The sequence below is a fragment of the Nerophis lumbriciformis genome, linkage group LG12 (assembly GCF_033978685.3).
Source record: "Nerophis lumbriciformis linkage group LG12, RoL_Nlum_v2.1, whole genome shotgun sequence".
NCBI classification, from domain to species: domain Eukaryota; kingdom Metazoa; phylum Chordata; class Actinopteri; order Syngnathiformes; family Syngnathidae; genus Nerophis; species Nerophis lumbriciformis.
Genome location: NC_084559.2, coordinates 38527109 through 38541462, shown reverse-complemented (window position 1 = coordinate 38541462; position 14354 = coordinate 38527109).

Genomic DNA, 14354 nt, shown 5'->3' with positions numbered 1-14354 from the left:
GGAGGCGCTGGACATTGAGTCTGAGTGGACCATGTTCCGTGCCTCTCTTGTCGAGCCGGCTGATTGGAGCTGTGGCCGCAAGGAGTTTGGTGCCTGTCGTGGCGGTAATCCTAGAACCCGCTGGTGGACACCAGCAGTGAGGGATGCCGTCAAGCTGAAGAAAGAGCCTATCGGGTCCTTTTGGGTCATGGGACTTCAGAGGCAGCCGACAGGCCAAGCGAAGTGCGGCTTCAGCGGTCGCAGAGGCAAAAACTCGGACATGGGAGGAGTTTGGAGAAGCCATGGAAAACGACTTCCAGACGGCTTCGAAGCGATTCTGGACCACCATCCGCCGGCTCAAGGGGGGGCAGCAGTGCACTGTAACACCGTGTATGGTGAGGATGGTGCGCTGCTGACCTCTACTGCAGCTGTTATTGATCGGTGGAGGGAATACTTCGAAGACCTCCTTAATCCCACCAACATGTCTTCCTATGAGGAAGCAGTGCCTGGGGAATCTGTGGTGGGCTCTCCTATTTCTGGGGCTGAGGATGCCAAGGTAGTTAAAAAGCTCCTCAATGGCAACGCCCTGGGGGTGGATGAGATCCGTCCGGAGTTCCTTAAGGCTCTGGATGCTGTGGGGCTGTCTTGGTTGACAAGACTCTGCAACATCGCGTGGACATCGGGGGCGGTACTTCTGGATTGGGAGACCGGGGTGGTGGTTCCTCTCTTTAAGAAGGGGAACCAGAGGGTGTGTTTCAACTATCGTGAGATCACACTCCTCAGTCTTCCCGGTAAGGTCTATTCATGTGTACTGGAGAAGAGGCTACGCCGGATAGTCGAACCTCGGATTCAGGAGGAACAGTGTGGTTTACGTCCTGGTCGTGGAACTGCGGACCAGCTTTATACTCTCGGCAGGGCCCTTGAGGGTGCATGGGAGTTTGCCCAACCAGTCTACATGTGCTTTATGGACTTGGAGAAGGCATTCGACCATTTACCCCTGGAAGTCCTGTGGGGAGTGCTTAGAGAGTATGGGGTAACGGACTGTCTTATTGTGGCGGTTCGCTCCCTTTGCAAGAGTCAGAGCTTGGTCCGCATTGCCGGCAGTAAGTCGGACCCGTTTCCAGTGAGGGTTGGACTCCGCCAAGGCTGCCCTTTGTCACCGATTCTGTTCATAACCTTTATGGACAGAATTTCTAGGCGCAGTCAGGGCGTTGAGGGGATCCGGTTTGGTGTTTGCAGGATTAGGTCTCTGCTATTTGCAGATGATGTGGTCCTGATGGCTTCATCTGGCCAAGATCTTCAGCCCTCACTGGATCGGTTCGCAGACGAGTGTGAAGTGACTGGGATGTGAATCAGCACCTCCAAGTCCGAGTCCATGGTTCTCGCCCGGAAAAGGGTGGAGTGCCATCTCCGGGTTGGGGAGGAGATCTTGCCCCAAGTGGAGGAGTTCAAGGACCTCAGAGTCTTGTTCACGAGTGAGGGAAGAGTGGATCGTGAGATCGACAGGCGGAACGGTGTGGCGTCTTCAGTAATGCGGACGCTGTATTGGTCCGTTGTGGTGAAGAAGGAGCTGAGCCGGAAGGCAAAGCTCTCGATTTACCGGTCAATCTACTTTCCCATCCTGACCTATGGTCATGAACTTTGTGTCATGGCCGAAAGGACAAAATCATGGGTACAAGCGGCCGAAATGAGTTTCCTCCGCCGGGTGGCGGGGCTCTCCTTTAGAGATAGGGTGAGAAGCTCTGTCATCCGGGAGGAGCTCAAAGTAAAGTCATTGCTCCTCCATTTCGAGAGGAGCCAGATGAGGTGGTTCGGGCATCTGGTCAGGATGCCACCCAAACGCCTCCCTAGGGAGGTGTTTCGGGCACGTCCGACCGGTAGGAGGCCCAGGAAGACCCAGGAAACGGGAAGCTTATCTCTCCCGGCTGGCCTGGGAACGCCCCAGGATCCCCCTGGAGGAGCTGGACGAAGTGGCTGGGGAGAGGAAAGTCTGGGCTTCCCTGCTTAGGCTGCAGCCCCCGCGACCCAACCTCGGATAAGCGGAAGAAAATGGATGGCTGAATGGATGGAGTTATGTTTAAATAACAGTCATAAAGAGTAAAACCTCATTTTTGTATTTGTAAACCTTACCAAAACAACTGATTTTAGTAAAACTCACACAGATTCAATATTACAGGCATTTTTAGATATTTTGCTTATTTGGTGTAGGAATTATGATGGAATACATTGTTTTTGCTTATTTCGCATTATCTCAGGATTTTAAGAAATTTACTGTCATATTGAGGAAAACAAATACTTTTTCTGTTTGCAAGTCTTAAAAAAGCATATGTTTCGAGTAAAACTCACAAGAATGCCTTATTTCAGGCATTATTAGCCATTTTTTATGTGTAGTTTAGGCATACTTGCCAAGCCTCCTGGATTTTCCAGGAGACTCCTGAAATTCAGCGCCTCTCCCGAAAACCTCCCGGGACAAATTTTCTCCCGAAAATCTCCCGAAATTCAGGCTGATCTGAGTGAGGACAGCCTGTATTCACGTCTGCTTTCCCACGATATAAACAGCATGCCTGCCCAATCACGTTATAACTGTAGAATGATCGAGGGTGAGTTCTTGGTTTCTTATGTGGGTTTATTGTTAGGTAGTTTCATTAACGTCCTCCCAGCGCGGTAACAACACAAAACAACAGCAGTCACGTTTTCGTCTACCGTAAAGCAGTTTGTCTGCCGTAAACAGCAATGTTGTGACACACTTTAAACAGGGCAATACTGCCATCTACTGTACATGCATATGTAACAATAACATCCAGGGCTTTTAGAGAGTGCAGTGCACAACTGCGCACACAACAAGGAGACGAAGCAGAAGAACGCGGAAGATACAGCCATGGCAACGCCGACGACGAGTAAGATGAAGAAACACGCTTATAAGTTCCAAGCCGCAGCTGCGATTGGACCTGGATAGCCTCCGGGAAGAAGTAGTGGAATACCAAGTGCTTGGCAGTGAAGATCTTCCTCAGGAAGCAAAGATTGACCGGTTTTTGGCCATGCTCGGGAGGGATGGAAAATTCCAGACTCTCGTGCATTTGATGAAAGCACTTTTGTGCGTGCCACACAGCAATGCATCATCAGAGAGGGTGTTCAGCATGGTTATAAAAATAGTGACAGAGAATAGAACAAGGATGGACAATTCAACCCTTAACTCAACAATGAGTAGATGAATGTTATGTGTGTGTATATGTGTAAATAAATGAAAACTGAAATTCAAGTATTTATTTTTTATATATATATATATATATATATATGTATATATATATATATATATATATATATATATATATATATATATATATATATATATATATATATATATGTCTTATATCTCCTGATGATTGAGGGAACCCCTCATGAAACAGGCCTGTAGAGATGAAGTAGTCTTGTGATTTTTTCCCCACACATACATATATATATATACATATATATATATATAGCTAGAATTCACTGAAAGTCAAATTTTTTTTTATATATGTGTGTGTATATATATATATATATATATATATATATATATATATATACATATATATATATATATATATATATATATATATATATATATATATATATATATATATATATATATATATGAAATACTTGACTTGGTGAATTCTAGCTCTAAATATACTCCTCCCCTCTTAACCACACCCCCAACCACGCCCCCACCCCACCCCCGACAATGCCTTCCCCACCCCCACCTCCTGAAATTGGAGGTCTCAATGTTGGCAAGTATGAGTTTAGGAGTTATGTTTAAATAACTGTCATAGTGAGTGTGGCAGTTACACTGTCATATTGAGTAAAAAAAACTAACTTGTGTCTTTGCAAACCTCACAAAAGAAAACGTTTCTAATAAAAATCACAAAGATACATTTCTTCACGCATTATTAGACATTTTTCATGTGTGGTTTAGGACTTATGTTTAAATAATCGTCAGATTGAGTGTGACAGTATACTGTCATAGTGAGTAAAACCCATATTTTGTAATTGCAAACCTTATGAAAACAAATGATTCTACTAAAACTCACATGGATACAATATTACAGGCATTTTTAGACATAATGCATGTTTGGTTTTGGAGTAATGTTTATATAACTTTCATATTTTGTATGACAGTAATACTGTCATATTGAATAAAAAAAACTAACTTGTATCTGTACAAACCTTAAAAAATATTTTTTTTTTCCCAGTAAAACTCACAAAGAGACATTTCTCCAGGCATTATTAGCCATTGTGCACATGTGGTTTAGGAGTTATGTTTAAATAAATGTCAAATTGAATGTGGCAGTTATACTGTTATTATGAGTAAAACCTAATTTTTGTAAATGTTAACCTTACCACAATACCTGATTCTGGTAAAACTCACATAGATTCAATATTACAGGCATTTTTAGACATTTTACATGTTTGGTTTAGAGTTGTGTTTGAATACATTTGTATTGTTTTTTCATTAGGGCAAGTCCGACGGGCAGGAGGCCGCGGGGAAGACCCAGGACACATTGGGAAGACTATGTCTCCCGGCTGGGCTGTCGAACGCCTCGGGATCCCCCGAGAAGAGCTGGACGAAGTGGTTGGGGATAGGGAAGTCCGGGCTTCTCTGCTTAGGCTGCTGCCCCTGTAACCGGACCTCGGATAAGCGGAAGAAAATGGATGGATTTAGTATGACAGTTATACTATGATATTAAGTAAAAAAAACTAACTTACAAAATATATTTTTTCTAGTAAATCTAACAAAGATACATTTCTCCAAGCATTATTAGTCATTTTGCATTTGTTGTTTAGGAGTTATGTTTAAATAACTGTCATAGTAAGTAAAACCTAATTTTTGTATTTGCAAAAACCTTACAAAAACAACTGATTCTAGTAAAACTCACATGGATGCAATATTGCAGGCATTTTTAGACATGATGCATGTTTGATTTTGGAGTTGTGTTTATATAACTTTCATATTTAGTATTACAGTAATACTGTCATATTGAGTAATAAAAACTAACTTGTGTCTTTACAAACCTTACAAAATATTTTTTTTCCTGCAAAACTCACAAAGAGACATTTCTCCAGGCATTATTAGCCATTTGGCATGTGTGGTTTAGGAGTTATGTTTAAATAACTGTCAGATTGAGTGTGACAGTATACTGTGAGTAAAACCCATATTTTGTATTTGCAAACCTTACAAAAACAACTGATTCTAGTAAAACTCACATGGATACAAAATTACAGGCATTTTTAGAGATAATGCATGTTTGGTTTTGGAGTTATGTTTATATAACTTTCATATTTAGTATGACAGTAACACTGTCATATTGAGTAAAAAAAACTAACTTGTGTCGGTACAAACATTACGAAATATTTGTTTTCCAGTAAAACTCACAAAGAGACATTTCTCCAGGCATTAATAGCCATTGTGCATGTGTGGTTTAGGAGTAATGCTTAAATAGATGTCAAATTGAATGTGGCAGTTATACTGTCATTATGAGTGAAACCTAATTTTTGTAATTGTAAACCTTACCAAAATACCTGATTCTGGTAAAACTCACATAGATTCAATATTACATGCATTTTTAGACGGATTGCATGTTTGGTTTTGGAGTTTTGATTATACAACTTTCATATTTAGTATGACAGTTATACTGTATATTACCATTGAGTAAAAAAAAAAAAAACTTGTGTCTTTGCAAACCTTACAAAAGATCGTTATTCTAGTAAAGACTTAGGCTTTGACTTAGACTTTCTTTTTATTGTCATTCAAATTTGAACTTTACAGCACAGATAAGAACGAAATGTCGTAGTGCAGGATAAAAAAGCAATAAGGTGCATATTTCGATACATAAATATATATAAATAATATATAAATACTATATATATATATATATATATATATGTATATATATATATATATATATATATATATATATATATATATTTATATATATATATATATATATATATATATATATATATATATATATATATATATATATATTTATATACATATATATATATATATATATATATAATAAATAAATATATATAAATAGATAAATAGATTACTGTGCAGATAAATATATTGCACTTTTTCCACATGCGCCCACGTTTATATGGGTGTATGTTATATTGTTTATTTCATTCCAGCGAGTTAATTCATTTTGAGGGGAGTTGAGGAGATAATTTATTTATGTAGCGTTCAAGAGTCTTACGGCCTGAGGGAAGAAGCTTCTACAGAAGCTTCGGAGGCTGCGGAACCTCTTTCTAGAGTCCAGCAGTGAAAACTGTCCTTGGTGGGGGTGGGAGGAGTCTTTGCAAATTTTCTGAGCCCTGGTCAGGCAGCACTTTTTGCGATCTCCTGGATAGGAGGAAGAGGAGTCCTGATGATCTTTTCCGCCGTCCTCACCACTCTCTGGAGATACTTCCAGTCTGAGGCACTGCAGGCTCCAGTCCAGACAGAGATGCTGTTGGTCAGCAGGCTCGCTATAACAACGACACATCTCTCCAAGCATTATTAGCTATTTTGCATTTGTTGTTATGTTTAAATAACTGTCAAAGTATATAAAACCTAATTTTGGTATTTGAAAACCTTACAAAAACAACTGATTCTAGTAAAACTCACACAGATACAATATTACAGGCATTTTTAGACATAATACATGTTTGGTTTTGGAGTGATGTTTGGCGCAGTGGAAGAATGGCCGTGCTCGATCCGAGGGTCCCTGGTTCAATCCCCACCTAGTACCAACCTCGTCATGTCCGTTGTGTCCTGAGCAAGACACTTCACCCTTGCTCCTGATGGGTGCTGGTTAGCGCCTTGCATGGCAGCTCCCTCCATCAGTGTGTGATGGGTAAATGTGGAAGTAGTGTCAAAGCGCTTTGAGTACCTTGAAGGTAGAAAAGCGCTATACAACTACAACCCATTTATTTATTTATATATAGTATGACAGCTATACTGTTATATTGAGTAAAAAAAACTAACTTGTGTCTTTACAAACCTTACACAATATATTTTTTCTAGTAAAACTCACAAAGAGACATTTCCCCAGGTATTATTAGCCATTGTGCATGTGTGGTTTAGGAGTTATGTTTAAATACATGTCAAATTGAATGTGGCAGGTATACTGTCATGAGTAAAACCTAATTTTTGTAATTGTAAACCTTACCAAAATACCTGATTCTGGTAAAACTCACATAGATTGAATATTACATGCATTTTTAGACGGATTGCTTGTTTGGTTTTGGAGTTATGTTTTTACAACTTTCATATTTAGTATGACAGTTATACTGTCATATTGAGTAAAAAAAACAACTAACTGCGTCTTTGCAAACCTTACAAAAGATCATTATTCTGGTAAAGACTTAGACTTTCTTTTTATTGTCATTAAAATTTGAACTTTACAGCATAGATAACACAATTTCGTGACATAAGCTCATGGTAGGGCAGGATAAAAAAGCAATAAGGTGCATATATAAATAAATAAATATAAATAATATATAAATATACATATAAAATAAATAAATATACTTAAATATATATAAATAAATAAAAAGGATACTGTGCAGATAAATATATTGCACTTTTTCCACATGCGCCCACGTTTATGGGTGTATGTTATATTGTTATTTTTTTTTTATTCCAGCGAGTTAATCCATTTTGAGGGGAGTTGAGGGGATAATTTAATTATAATGCGTTCAAGAGTCTTACGGCCTGAGGGAAGAAGCTGGAGGTTCTGCTTCGGAGGCTGCGGAACCTCTTTCTAGAGTCCAGCAGTGAAAACAGTCCTTGGTGGGGGTGGGAGGAGTCTTTGCAAATTTTCTGAGCCCTGGTCAGGCAGCGCTTTTTGCGATCTCCTGGATAGGAGGAAGAGGATTCCTGAAGATCTTTTCTGCCGTCCTCACCACTCTCTGGAGAGACTTCCAGTCTGAGGCACTGCAGGCTCCAGTCCAGACAGAGATGCTGTTGGTCAGCAGGCTCTCTATAACAAAGATACAGTTCTCCAAGCATTATTAGCTATTTGCATTTGTTGTTTAGGATTTATGTTTAAATAACTGTCATAGTGAGTAAAACCTAAATTTTGTATTTGCAAACCTTACAAAAACAATTGATTCTAGTAAAACTCACAGATACAATATCACAGGCATTTTTAGACATAATGCATGTTTGGTTTTGGAGTTGTGTTTATATAACTTTCATATTTAGTATTACAGTAATACTGTCATATTGAGTAAAAAAAAACAACTAACTTGTGTCTTTACAAACCTTACAAAATATTTTTCCCAGTAAAACTCAAAGATACATTTCTACAGGCATTATTAGCCATTTTGCATGTGCGGTTTAGGATTTATGTTTAAATAACTGTCATATTGAGTGTGACAGTAAAGTCATAGTGAGTAAAACAAACTAACTTGTGTCTTTACAATGCTTACAAAAGAAAATGTTACTAGTAAAATTCACAAAAGATACATTTCTTCATGCATTATTAGAAAATGTTCATGTGTAGTTTAGGAGTTATGTTTTAATAACTGTCAAATTGAGTGTGGCAGTTATACTGTCATTAAGTGTTAAACCTAATTTTTGTATTTGCAAACCTTACAAAAACAACTGATTCTAGTAAAACTCACATAGATTCAATATTGCAGGCATTTTAGACATTTCACATGTTTGGTTTAGGAGTTGTGTTTGAATACATTTTAATTGTTTTTTTCGTTAGGGCAAGTCCGACCGGCAGGAGGCCACGGGGAAGCCCCAGGACACATTGGGAAGACTATGTCAGCCGGCTGGCCTGGGAACGCTTCGGGATCCCCCGAGAAGAGCTGGACGAAGTGGCTGGGGAGAGGGAAGTCTGGGCTTCTCTGCTTAGGCTGCTGCCCCCGCAACCCGACCTCGGATAAGCGGAAGAAAATGGATACATTTAGTATGACAGTTATACTATTATATTGAGTAAAAAAAACTAACTTGTGTCTTTAAAAAACCTTACAAATGATATGTTTTCTAGTAAAACTCACAAAGATACATCTCCAGGCATTATAAGCCATTTTGCATGTGGTTTAGAGGTTATGTTTAAATAACTGCCATATTGAATGTGGCAGTTATACTGTCATTATGAGTAAAACCTATTTTTTGTAATTGTAAACCTTACCAAAATACCTGATTCTGGTAAAACTCACATAGATTCAATATTACAGGCATTTTTAGACGGATTGCATGTGTAGTTTTGAAATTATGTTTATACAACTTTCTTATTTAGTATGACAGTGATACTATCATATTGAGTAAAAAAAACTAACTTGTGTCTTTGCAAACCTTACAAAAGAACATTTTAGTAAAACTCAAAGATACATCTCCAGGCATTATTAGTCATTTTGCATTTGTTGTTTAGGAGTTATGTTTAAATAACTGTCATATTAAATGTAACAGTATACTCTCATAAAGAGTAAAACCTAATTGTGGTATTTGCAAACCTTACAAAAACAACTGATTCTAGTAAAACTCACATGCATTCAATATTACAGTTATTTTTAGACATTTTGCCTGTTTGGTTTAGAAAGTATGATGGAATACATTTGTATTGCTTTTTTCGCATTATCTCAGGATTTTAGGAATATTACTGTCATATTGAGTAAAAAACTACTTTTTGTATTTGCAAGCTTTAAAAAAGCATATGTTTCGAGTAAAACTCACAATAATGCATTATTTCAGGCAATATTAGCTCATTTTTATGTGTAGTTTAGGAGTTATGTTTATTTACTGTCATATTGAGTGAACATTGTCATGGTGAAAAATAAACTAATTTTTTTATTTGCAAAAATTTCAAACACAACCGATTCTAGTAAAACTCACATGGATTCAATATTACAGGCATTTTCACACATTTTGCATGTTTGATTTAGGAAATATGATTGAATATATTTTCATTGCTTTTTTCGCATTATCTCAGGATTTTAGGAATATTACTGTCATATTGAGTAAAATAACTACTTTTTGTGTTTGCAAGATTTGAAAAAGCATATGTTTCGAGTAAAACTCCGTAGAATGCATTATTTGAGGCATCATTAGCCACTTTGCATGTGTAGTTAGGAGTTATTTTTAAATAACTGTCATATTGAGTGTGACAGTATACTGTCATAGTGAGTAAAACTTAATTTTTGTATTTGCAAACCTTATAAAAACAACTGATTCTAGTAAAACTGACATGGATTTAATATTACAGGCATTTTTAGACATTTTGCATTGTTGGTTTAGGAATTATGTTGGAATACATTTTTATTGCTTTTTTCGCATTATCTCAGGATTTTAAGAACATTACTGTCATATTGAGTAAAAAACTACTTTTTGTGTTTGCAAGCCTTAAAAAAGCATATGTTTCGAGTAAAACTCACAATAATGCATTATTTCAGGCAATAGTAGCTCATTTTTATTTGTAGTTTATTTATTTATGTTTATTTACTCTTATATTGAGTGTACTTGTCATGGTGAAAAAAACCTAATTTTTTTATTTGCAAAAATTTCAAACACAACCGATTCTAGTAAAACGCACATGGATTCAATATTACAGGCATTTTTACAAATTTTGCATGTTTAGTTTAGAAATTATGATTGAATACATTTTTATTGCTTTTTTCGCATTATCTCAGGATTTTCAGAACATTACTGTCATATTGAGTAAAAAAATACTTTTTGTGTTTGCAAGCCTTAAGAAAGCATATGTTTCGAGGAAAACTCCCAAGAATCCAATATTTCAAACATTATTAGCCATTTTGCAAGAGTAGTTTAGGACTTATGATTAAAAAACTGTCATATTGAGTGTGACAGTTTACTTTCATAAAGAGTAAAACCTAATTTTTGTTTTTGCAAACTTCACTAAAACAACTGATTCTAGTAAAACTCACATGGATTTAATATTACAGGCATTTTTAGACATTTTGCATTGTTGGTTTAGGAATTATGTTGGAATACATTTTTATTGCTTTTTTCGCATTATCTCAGGATTTTAAGAACATTACTGTCATATTGAGTAAAAAACTACTTTTTGTGTTTGCAAGCCTTAAAAAAGCATATGTTTCGAGTAAAACTCACAATAATTTATTATTTCAGGCAATAGTAGCTCATTTTTAAGTGTAGTTTAGGAGTAATGTTTAATTTACTGTCATATTGAGTGTACATTGTCATGGTGAAAAAAACCTAATTTTTGTATTTGCAAAAATTTCAAACAACCTAATCTAGTAAAACTCACATGGATTCAATATTACAGGCATTTTTACACATTTTGCATGTTTGATTTAGGAAATATGATTGAATATATTTTCATTGCTTTTTTCGCATTATCTCAGTATTTTAGGAATATTACCGTCATATTGAGTAAAAAACTACTTTTTGTGTTTGCAAGATTTGAAAAAAGCATATGTTTCGAGTAAAACTCCCAAAGATCCATTATTTCAAACATTATTAGCCATTTTGCATGAGTAGTTTAGGAGTTATGATTAAAAAACTGTCATATTGATTGTGACAGTTTACTTTCATAAAGAGTAAAACCTAATTTTTGTTTTTGCAAACTTCACTAAAACAACTGATTCTAGTAAAACTCACATGGATTTAATATTACAGGCATTTTTAGACATTTTGCATTGTTGGTTTAGGAATTATGTTGGAATACATTTTTATTGTTTTTTTCGCATTATCTCAGAATTTTAAGAACATTACTGTCAGATTGAATAAAAACTACTTTTTGTGTTTGCAAGCCTTAAAAAAGCATATGTTTCGAGTAAAACTCACAAGAATGCATTATTTCAGGCAAAATTAGCTCATTTTTAAGTGTAGTTTAGGAGTTATGTTTAATATACTGTCATATTGAGTGTACATTGTCATGGTGAAAAAAACCAAATTTTTGTATTTGCAAAAATTTCAAACAACCTAATCTAGTAAAACTCACATGGATTCAATATTACAGGCATTTTTACAAATTTTGCATGTTTAGTTTAGAAATTATGATTGAATACATTTTTATTGCTTTTTTCGCATTATCTCAGGATTTTCAGAACATTACTGTCATATTGAGTAAAAAAAATACTTTTTGTGTTTGCAAGCCTTACGAAAGCATATGTTTCGAGGAAAACTCCCAAGAATCCAATATTTCAAACATTATTAGCCATTTTGCAAGAGTAGTTTAGGACTTATGATTAAAAAACTGTCATATTGAGTGTGACAGTTTACTTTCATAAAGAGTAAAACCTAATTTTTGTTTTTGCAAACTTCACTAAAACAACTGATTCTAGTAAAACTCACATGGATTTAATATTACAGGCATTTTTAGACATTTTGCATTGTTGGTTTAGGAATTATGTTGGAATACATTTTTATTGCTTTTTTCGCATTATCTCAGGATTTTAAGAACATTACTGTCATATTGAGTAAAAAACTACTTTTTGTGTTTGCAAGCCTTAAAAAAGCATATGTTTCGAGTAAAACTCACAATAATTTATTATTTCAGGCAATAGTAGCTCATTTTTAAGTGTAGTTTAGGAGTAATGTTTAATTTACTGTCATATTGAGTGTACATTGTCATGGTGAAAAAAACCTAATTTTTGTATTTGCAAAAATTTCAAACAACCTAATCTAGTAAAACTCACATGGATTCAATATTACAGGCATTTTTACACATTTTGCATGTTTGATTTAGGAAATATGATTGAATATATTCTCATTGCTTTTTTCGCATTATCTCAGTATTTTATATGTCATCATATTGAGTAAAAAACTACTTTTTGTGTTTGCAAGATTTGAAAAAAGCATATGTTTCGAGTAAAACTCCCAAGGATCCATTATTTCAAACATTATTAGCCATTTTGCATTAGTAGTTTAGGAGTTATGATTAAAAAAACTGTCATATTGATTGTGACAGTTTACTTTCATAAAGAGTAAAACCTAAATTTTGTTTTTGCAAACCTTACTGAAACAACTGATTCTAGTAAAATTCACATGGATTTAATATTACAGGCATTTTTAGACATTTTGCATTGTTGGTTTAGAAATTATGTTGGAATACATTTTTATTGCTTTTTTCGCATTATCTCAGAATTTTAAGAACATTACTGTAATATTGAATAAAAACTACTTTTTGTGTTTGCAAGCCTTAAAAAAGCATATGTTTCGAGTAAAACTCACAAGATTGCATTATTTCAGGCAATATTAGCTCATTTTTAAGTGTAGTTTAGGAGTTATGTTTAATTTACTGTCATATTGAGTGTACATTGTCATGGTGAAAAAAACCAAATTTTTGTATTTGCAAAAATTTCAAACAACCTAATCTAGTAAAACTCACATGGATTCAATATTACAGGCATTTTTACAAATTTTGCATGTTTGATTTAGGAAATATGATTGAATATATTTTCAGTGCTTTTTTCGCATTATCTCAGTATTTTAGGAATATTACTGTCATATTGAGTAAAAAACTACTTTTTGTGTTTGCAAGATTTGAAAAAGCATATGTTTCGAGTAAAACTCCGTAGAATGCATTATTTGAGGCATCATTAGACATTTTGCATGTGTAGTTTAGGAGTTATGATTAAATAAATGTCATATTGAGTGTGACAGTTTACTTTCGTAAAGAGTAAAACCTAATTTTTGTTTTTGCAAACCTTACTAAAACACCTGATTCTAGTTAAACTCACATGGATTCAATAATACAGGCATTTTTACACATTTTGCATGTTTAGTTTAGAAAGTATGATTAAATACATTTTTATGGCTTTTTTCGCATTATCTCAGGATTTCAAGAACATTACTGTCATATTGAGTAAAAAAAATACTTTTTGTGTTTGCAAGCCTTAAGAAAGCATATGTTTCGAGGAAAACTCCCAAGGATACATTATTTTAAACATTATTAGCCATTTTGCATGAGTAGTTTAGGAGTTATGATTAAAAAACTGTCATATTCAGTGTGACAGTTTACTTTCATAAAGAGAAAAACCTAATTTTTGTTTTTCAAACTTTACTAAAACAACTGATTCTAGTAAAACTCACATGGATTCAATAATACAGGCATTTTTACACATTTTGCATGTCTAGTTTAGAAATTATGATTGAATACATTTTTATTGCTTTTTTCGCATTATCTCAGGATTTCAGGAACATTACTGTCATTTTGAGTAAAAAAATACTTTTTGTGTTTGCAAGCCTTAAGAAAGCATATGTTTCAAGGAAAACTCCCAAGGATCCATTATTTCAAACATTATTAGCCATTTTGCATGAGTGGTTTAGGAGTTATGATTAAAAAATTGTCATATTGAGTGTGACAGTTTACTTTCATAAAGAGTAAAACCTAATTTTTGCTTTTGCAAACCTT